Source organism: Rhipicephalus sanguineus, chromosome 9 (genome assembly GCF_013339695.2).
Source record: "Rhipicephalus sanguineus isolate Rsan-2018 chromosome 9, BIME_Rsan_1.4, whole genome shotgun sequence".
Lineage (NCBI taxonomy): Eukaryota > Metazoa > Arthropoda > Arachnida > Ixodida > Ixodidae > Rhipicephalus > Rhipicephalus sanguineus.
Genome location: NC_051184.2, coordinates 136,015,488 through 136,025,008, shown reverse-complemented (window position 1 = coordinate 136,025,008; position 9,521 = coordinate 136,015,488).

The window sequence follows — 9,521 nt, the reverse complement described above, 5'->3', positions numbered from 1 at the left end:
TTGTACGAATTTAACGTCATGCCGTTTGGGCTGTGCAATGCGCCCGCGACTTTTGAGCGCATGATGGATACGGTTCTGCGCAGCTCGAAATGGCACACGTGCCTGTGCTACCTCGACGACGTCGTCGTTTTCGCCCCGGACTTCTCCACGCATCTTCTACGCCTGCGGCATGTTGTGACGCGTTTGAGCGAGGCCGGGCTACAACTGAATCTAAAGAAGTGCCGATTTGCAGCACGGCAGCTGACGATACTAGGATACGTCGTGTCCAAGGACGGAATTCTCCCTGATCCAGCCAAGCTTCGGGCCGTGACAGAGTTCCCCAAACCTACGTCCGTCAAGGAACTGCGCAGTTTCGTAGGCTTATGTTCCTACCTTCGGCGCTTTATCCGAAACTTCGCGACTATCATATCGCCGCTGACGGAGCCCCTTGGAGGTAACGGACCCCTAAGTTCGTGGTCGTCCGAGCGTGACGACGCGTTCGCAAAGCTCCGTCGTCTGTTGACGTCTCCTCCCATACTACGCCACTACGATCCTACGGCCCCAACGGAGGTACACACGGATGCCAGCGGTGTAGGCCTCGGCGCTGTCCTTGCGCAGCGCAAACCAGGGTTCCCCGAGTATGTCGTGGCATACGCAAGCCGTACGCTTACCAGAGCCGAGACCAATTACACGGTCACAGAAAAAGAGTGCCTGGCGATCATCTGGGCCCTTACAAAGCTGCCAGAGAGTCGCCCCGCTTTGACTGTCGCCGTCGCCGAGTGCCCGCTAATAAACGTCTTGACAATTGCAAAGAACTGGGGCGACACAAGAACCGATACATATGCCTTCTTTCTGGACATACACCCCGTCGTTCCATCCCACCAAGGTGGACTTAAGATAAAGTGCCAGCAGCTCCAAAAAGCCTTCAACAGACATCCCGCTGGAGTTACGAAAGGTAACCTCATCGTTGTACTCTACGATGCACTCTTTTACACTTTGCAGTAAATAAGCATGAGGTATCGAGTCGTAAAGGTCAACCACATCTATACTAAAGAAGTCGCGTACCCCTACACCTTCAGCCCGGACATACTGAACTCCATCCATGGAATTAGGCAGTAAAAATGGGTCAGAAAGGTGAAGCAAATCCAAATGCGTCTGCAAATAGCCAGATACCAGGTGAGACCATGAGCCCCTTTCGGAGACAATGGTGCGGAACGGTAACTCCGGCTTGTGGGTCTTTACCGTAAAGAACGCTTGCAATACAAGACCCTTCTCGTTCTTCACTGTGGAAGACAGCCGGCTTAGGTTTAACTCGGTTATAAGCTTCACTGCACGTCGTTTAACGACGGTGGCCTTTTCCTTAACTTCTCGAAAGTTTTTCTGAATTACGGTTTCTGCTTTTTTCAGAAACATAGCCTCGGGCAACACTACAAAAAAAAACCTCCTTGGCCGATATCATGGCACGCGAGCCGCTTTCCACCAGGAACTTAATCACAGGTTCAAGTTTATTAGCTGCCACTGGTTTGAGATACTAGAGGAAAACACACTCACACATTCATCAATACACAGCGTGGCGTCGCGACGTGTCGAGACCAGCTCCACACTTCATGGCTGCGGCGAAACGTAAAAGCAGCACCATATGCTCATCTACGCATACCTGTATATCGAAGGTACCCATTCTAAAAAGACAGGGCGTGCAAACACGGACACAAGAAAGAAGTCAGGACACCACAAACGCCGACTAACAACTGAAGAGACGCACAACGGCTGAAAAGAAAGAAGGCACGAAAACTTATCAGCGCATGCCCATGCAACAGGCGAACCTTTCAATCCGGTACGCGTGGTGGTCTACGTGGAAGCTAACTGTTAAGGCATTTGATTTCATCTTTATGCAAGTTAATCGACGGTTGGCTCACGCATGCACTACCACTATTCTCGAAGGTACCACGGCGTAGTTTTGTAGCGTTAGCCACACTTGCCCAGCCGGAGCCGATTTCGCGTGGATCCTCATGAGCCATGCTGCGCATGCGCGCGGATCAGTGATGTCACACAGCTGGCTCACCGCAGTAGGCATCCCACGCGCTCTCCGCCACCACCGAGCGCGACTCGCCGCTGCTGGTCTGCGCGTTCGGGAGGAATGGCGTCGTAGCCGCGGCAGACAGACTGGCGCCGGCGCGCGCGCAGACTCCGCCACCGCTGCGCGCGACTCGCCGCTACTGGTCTGCACATTCGAGAGCAGTGACGTCGTAGCCATGGCAGACACACTGGCGCCGCGCGTGCGCAGCTATTCCCCTTCCATGTGCAGTCGCCGTCTGACACTGCGCTGGAGCCGCTTGATAGCGCCTCTGACTGGCGTTTGCAGGTGGGTAACGCCATGGAGAAGGAGAGCGCAAATGCTTCTCAGCGGCACAGAAGAGCCGAGAAGCTTATCTCATCGGATCCCGAAGTAGTTGCCTGGCAATTAGCGGTTCAGCGTACGAAGAATGAACAGAAGAAGGCTAGTAATCCTAGACAATCTGGAAAGCTAAGAATTTTCAGCTGAACCTTTGCTAACGCTACGTATATCCTGACATAGCCCATCTAAGCCACTGCAAATTGTTTTATATTGTCGAACTCTCCGAATGCGACACAACCGCCAACATGCTAACAGGAACACAAATGGAAAGACTGACCCAAGAGCGATGAGGACGGTTAGTTACCTTGGCAACGGTTTGCACTACGGAACGTATCCCTCTGCGGTTCCTCCTCAATGGTCTGCCCGTTCATCGCGCGCGCCTATTGGGCTCCGTTACTCCCCTTTCGGTTAAATTTGCCTTAGAGTCTAGATTGGCAAATATTCGGCTAATAAAAGCAAAATAGAGGTGCCAAAGATTAGAAACATCGCTGAATAATGTTGGCTTTCCTTGAAAAGTAATCGAAGTACTTACGTAATAATTGGTTGCTTGATTAAAATTCAGTTTCACCGCAAGCGCGAAGCAATGAATGCGATAGCATCAAATTGTCACGGTATACCAAGTGATGCTAGCCGCTAAGTCTTTTGGATCCTATCTCGCGTAACTCAAGAAAATGCTGGTGTAAGAAAATGCGCCGCTCCAGAGAGAGAAGTGGTTTTTGTGCAGTCTCTTTGCGTTGTTACGTTTGGCCGATTTGGGCTCCAAGCCAGGAGAAGGAGACGCCGCGAGAAGGAAGAACGTGCTTTTACATGCGAAGCATCTTATGGCAGAGTTAAACCCGGTGGTGGTGTGCGGCGTGACCACCCTACTGCGCATGCGCGAACCCTCTCCACACACCCCCTCTCCCACTTGTCGAAGTTGTGACCTGCTACATGAAAATGCTGGGCCACTGCTCCGGGTAATTCATTCGCCGTGTCCGCGCGATGCTCATTTAATCTAGCAATAACAGGCTGTCCCGTTTCGCCAAAGTGCCGTTTTTGACATGAACATTCGATTATGTAGATAACGTTCGAACTAGTGCAGGTAAGACAAGATTTTATACGATGGACGTGATCCCTTCCGGTGCTTTTAATTATAAGAACATCTTGAAGGTGTTTAGAAGTCTTACATCTTGGACGAATAAATCTTCCGGCGAGTAATTCATCTGGAACCGCTCACTCTGTGCCCGGGAGAACTCACTGAACAACCGCTATATCGATCTCCTCTATCACACCGGTGTGGGCCGCGCAGTTTACGCGGGACGTGAGAGTGCTGGCCAGTTTTCAATTCAGTTCAATTCAATTCAGTTCATCGAGACAATTTTTTTGCCTCGGTTGAAGGGACTAAAGGCAGATTAGCTCTGTCTAACTATGGTCTCTCCAACGATACATTTGCTCAGATGTAGCGCAACATAAAAATACAAATTTCTTTCTTTGTTCTTAGGAACACAAAAACACAACAGCAGAATTCAAAAACTATAAAGAGTAACTGGAACAGACACCTTAAAATATATCAATACCATCAACATCAATTACCCGTAGCAAGATAAAAAAGAGAAAAAAAAATATGTAAAAACCTGAAACCAGGACGATATTAGGTTAGAAGACTAAGTACAATTCAGAATGCAAAATACACATTGAACGAAATGAGTGATTTTTACACACTTATACAAAAGTACAAATATACAAAAATAAATATTTCTAATTGATAATATATTTATAGCATAGTACAAGAAGGAAAGTACATTTTTTACAATTTTATTTACTCTATTTAGTGCTACCTTGTTCTAAAAGTACACGGACAACGCCTGAACATAAAGCGAAGTGAAGCTCAATGCTTGAAGCGAAAATGAATAACTGGAAATGAAACAACGTGTGATTACTTTTACGGTTCAAGGTGTTTGCGGAACTTACAGTGTTCGTAAAATAGTTTTGGCACCTTGCTTTAGTTCAGGCCAAACAATGTGCCACTTTAGGCGAAAAGCACGCGCTAAAATGAAATGCCTTTGGACGCTTTTTGTAGATGTTAGTGGAACAAATTTTCTTACGATTAGGTTAGGTGACTAGTGGACTTTACGCAAACTTGTTCACTCATATTCAACTTTCTCTTCTTTTTGGGGGGGGGGGGGGGGGGTGGAGAGAAGATATTATTTCGCTTATAATAAAAACCACACAGCTTCCGATAAAGGGTAATAAGGCTTCTTGTAACATAGATGTTCAAGACATATTTTACTTAATGAGCTTGGGTGGTTCATTTTGAAGAAAAAACAGCGCAAAAGAAAAACGTAGGCAAAAGAGAAGGAACACACACAGTGGTGCACTCACAACTGAAAGTGGTGAGTGGTCTGGTCATTTATAACCATGAAATATTTTGCAAATATAATAAAGCATACTTCAAGGTAGAAGTATTTGTTCCCAGGAACTTCTAGCACGTCAACTGTACACAAACTTCCTTGGTAGCGCTCATATTTTGTCACATAATTCTATAAAACATCGCATATTTAAAATTTATATGTGATTAACCTAAAACTATATTTTTTAAACATCCACTTAACTCATAAGGTAGCAGCTATAAGCAGCTAGACGTTAGCCACGTTGTTAGAACGTAGAGCATACTTCCAAACTGTAAACGTGCAACCTGAACGGCGCAATCATATGTGACGTGTTCTGATGCCGTTGGGCAAACTAACGCAATAAAAATATCTGATGTTAGTAACTGCACTGCTGCACTAATAACAGGAATATCCTAAACGTGTTGATGTGATCACTTCACGTGATTCAGAACAGAGCACGAGAAGAGCGCCAGGTTTCTTTTTTGCCTATTATAGAATTTGTATTTTGATCTTTTCTCGGTTCCAGTTGAGGTTTTCGGGCTTTATGATAAAATCTGCGACTGGGATGCTTATATTTGCGACTGCGCCAACTTTGCATATGCAACTTTTCTGGACACCAGCGGCCTAGTTCGCGTAAACGACACCACGTGGCGTATCTACCTTAAAGAATTCAAAAGTCCCGCCAAGACGTATGCAGTGACGCGGCACTAAATAAAAGAGAATCAAAAGATACGGTACACATGCCCCGAGACTGTCGCTTCACCTCGGTGCGCAGAAAAGAGAGCGCTGTGTGTCGGCGTTATCTCGACGGCGACGGCTGGCGATGAATCGGCAGTTTTTCTAGACATACCGTGCCAAATGTCTGGCCGTTATAACGCACCCGCGATGCATCAAGAGAATCGTGTTTTTTTATTTGTTTGTTTGTTTAGTTTTTTGCGCTGCCGTACCGGTGAGCTTTCCGAGCAGCATGCTGCTTTCAGAGTTTGTTTTTGAGCTAGCGGGAACCATTATGTCTCGGTACGAACAGGATATTGTGGTTGCATAATAACAATTTCCTTTGGTGTACCACTTAGGCGTTGCTCGTTTGCTGCCTGCGTTACATCAAATTAAAACTGGATAAGTTTGAGAACAGTAGGAATGACAGTAAAAAAAAAGAAGTTAAAGATAGTGTTTATTTGTTTTCATTTAGTTCTTATCGAAATGTGGCTGCCACCGCAAGCTTGGCGCCGTCGAAGCGGGTATGCAAAAATGATACCGTCGTTGAAAGATGATCTTGTACACCGGAAAACGTGCACTTGGTCAGTTTTTTTCTAAGGAATGAACGTATAGTAGAACACATACGACCGACGCGTTGTGCAATAACCTCTGGATCTGCCGTCTATCCCGCGCAAAAAGGCACCTATCTAACCTATCGCATTTGTTCGTTTTCTTTCTTCTTTCTTTTATATATATATATATATATATATATATATATATATATATATATATATATATATGAGGAAGGAAGTGTCCTTGGATCCAGTCGAATCAATGCTTTGCGAAGTAGAGGACGTGCAACACGAAAACTTTTTATTAATCCGACGTTTCAGCCGGGGAGCCGCCTTCATGAGGGAACACACAATACAGAAATGCGCTCTTTTTAAATAGACACGAGGTATAAGGGGCCCCTAACATGTGATCTCTCACTATCACACAGTAATCGCTGCAGTAAGGCGAGTTATGCACGGTTACAACAACAGGTCATTGCAAAGGCGTGTAAACGTATCTGAAGAATAGGTGCTTCCATGAAACAGATGCGTGACTAACACTTTGAAAGCCGTAACAAGATCTACAAACAAAAATACAATTCTGTAAACGCATATAGGAAAAAAAGAAAGAGAGAAAAAGCGCTTGAACATGACAAGATGCGTCACTAAACAATTGAAGGGGTGCGAACATCGGCAACAAAAAGCAAAGAAAAGGGATGCTACGAAAGCGTGCAGCAAAAATCTGCGTGTACAGTGATTATTATTAGATTGTGATGATACTAGAACCTAGTTCCGCGCCGAAAGAAACGTCAGCTTGCCTGGATTTTCATTTATGCCAGATGAGACGGCGTTCAACTTGTGGATGAGGAATGACTCGCGAATTTCTCTATCATGGTGCGAAGGGAAACCGGATTCCAGTATAGTTGCTGTGAGTTTATCGAAAGAATGGCCAGGAATATTAACGTGCTTGGACAGAGGTAGATTAGGTAGGCTTATCGCATGTGACTTATGGTTATTGAAACGCAGTCTAAAAGCGGTTTCAGTATGCCCGATATACTGAAGTTTGCACACAGAGCATTCAAGCATGTTGCTTGTGCCACAGTCAAAATCCCCTTTTATCTTCAGATGAAAGTTTGAAGCTGTGCTCTTAACGTAACTTGTGTTACTCATGTGGCTGCATACCTTGCAACGGGGCTTGTGGCAAGGATGACAACCAGGATAAGTTGCGGGCGTAATTTTTGACGACGTTAGTAAGTCGCGTAAGTTCCTCGATCCACGATACACCACACGTGGGGGATCAGGAAAGATATTTTTAAGGTGATTGCTCTGCAATAATAAGTTGTGATGTTTCTGAAGAATGCTGTTTATGTTTGGTGCCGATGCGGAGTGTGTTAAAACCAGGTTAGTGTTTGAGTGCGCAGCGTTTTTCTTTCGAACAAAAAGTTCTTTGCGGTCAACACCGTCAGCCCGTTTAATAGCATCGTCAATAATTTGGGGCGGATATTTTTGTTTCTTTAGCGCCTCCCGAAGTTTGGTGCAGCTTTCGGTGAAGTCGGAATCTGTGGAACATATCTTTTTAAAACGTAGCGCTTGACCGTATGGGATCGCCGTTTTGCAGTGCTTTGGATGAGAGCTTTCGAAATGCAGGTAGGATTGCCTATCCGTGGGTTTCCTAAAGAGATTAGTCGTGAGTTTATTAGCACGTATCGTAACCGTGACGTCAAGAAAATTGATTGATGTGCTTGAGTATGATACTGAGAAAGAGATGGCTGGATGAGCATTCTCCAAATCTGCAATGAATGACAAAAGTTCCCTCTCCCCATGGTGCCAGATCAGAAATACATCATCAATGTACCGCTCATAATGGAATGGTTTGAGTTTGCAAGTATCTAGGAATTTGTCTTCGAGCTGGCCCATAAAAATGTTTGCATAACTTGGTCCTATTTTCGTACCCATAGAAGTTCCACTAACCTGCACATAATGCGCGCCATCAAATTCAAAATTGTTTAACGTTAAGATATGTTCTAGTAACAGCGCCAGTGTAGCGCTATCCACTGTTTTGTTAGAAACCTTGTCTTCATAAGCTTGCAATACTGCATGAATGCCGTCGATATGCGGGATGTTCGTATCCGCCTCGTGCATCGGTATGGTGGCGCCACCGCTCGGCTAAGGCGGTTGTACCCTCTCCCAACCCCCCATAGGATCCCATGCATTTTGAATCAAGTTTGCGATTTCGTTGCGCAAAAACAAACTAGCGCCATCTCTCGACAATACACCACACCGACGACGCAACACGTCCTCTTGCTTCCACCGACTGGCCATGCTGCAAGCTAACTCCTCTCTCCACTTTCTTTTATTTCTTTCGGTGGCCGTGAGAGCGCGCGCTGTGCACTGTGCTGCTGTGCTGTAGCGCTGTAGCGCACCCGACAAGACCGGCTGGGCTCGTCGCTTTCGTCGCGTCTTCCTTGAACGTTGCAACGTTAATAATGTGTTAAGGCGGTGGCCACACGTCGGACGATGAGACCTGATTTCGTTCAGCTGCCATCTCATCAACGGCAATGTTTCAGACGCCTCAGTTGTGTACTTTTGTCTGTTGGTTGCGGGACAAGATGGCCTCCTGCAAGACCGCGTTTTTCCAAGTCAGCTGTGTGCGTAGTTCTCGGCGTCGTAGAAGTTTGATGACGTGAGGCCGTCAACTGGTGCTACATCGTGGGAACCGCTGAAGTGACTGCAAGCTTGACGACATTGTGCCAGAATATTCTAGCGTATTGTACGAGCACGATTGTGCTACACTTAAAATACCACGCTTGGCCTCGAGCGTCAACCTGGTACGCCTGTGTGCAACAAGCGTCTTGTTATCGTTGTTGCTTCGGTTAATATTGAATTGCAATTGGAATACCGTTTTTGCAAAGGTAAGTGAAGCTGTAAGTAGTTGTTCTGCTATATGCTCGCTACTCCACGAACATTACTCCTAGAATCGCATTTTATTTTGAGCTGCACGTACCAAAGGAGAATCTAGCATACGAGATACATTGCACGCGTGCGCATTTCCTATATAAATCTGAGTAATGCCATGCTCAATATAAAGCGCATGTGTTAGAGGATTGTGGCTTCAATGGTGAAAGTGATTAAATATTCCGAAATATGTGATTGCAATGCAGTTAGAAATTTCTCATATGTTAACACGGTCTGTGAACAAAAAAAAAACGCTGTGTGAATGTTTGTTGGTCATTTGCTACAGTACTTTCACGCATTATTATGCAGCTGTGTGACGGCTGTTAAAACGTTCAGGAAGTTTGATTTTGGTTTTCTTGGCCTAGTTGAGTGCTACGAGTGTTGGGCGAAAATAAAATCGCGTGTCTTTTGTGCGTTTCTTAAGCAGGCATACAGCCGTAATAGTCATTGTTGTACTGTTTGGGGTGTTCAATAAAACAAGAATGCTGTTTTGTACTGCAACAATTTTTATTTCATCTGTGTTAACAGATCACGCAAACAACTTGGACACATACACGTAAGAAACGTACGCAGTGC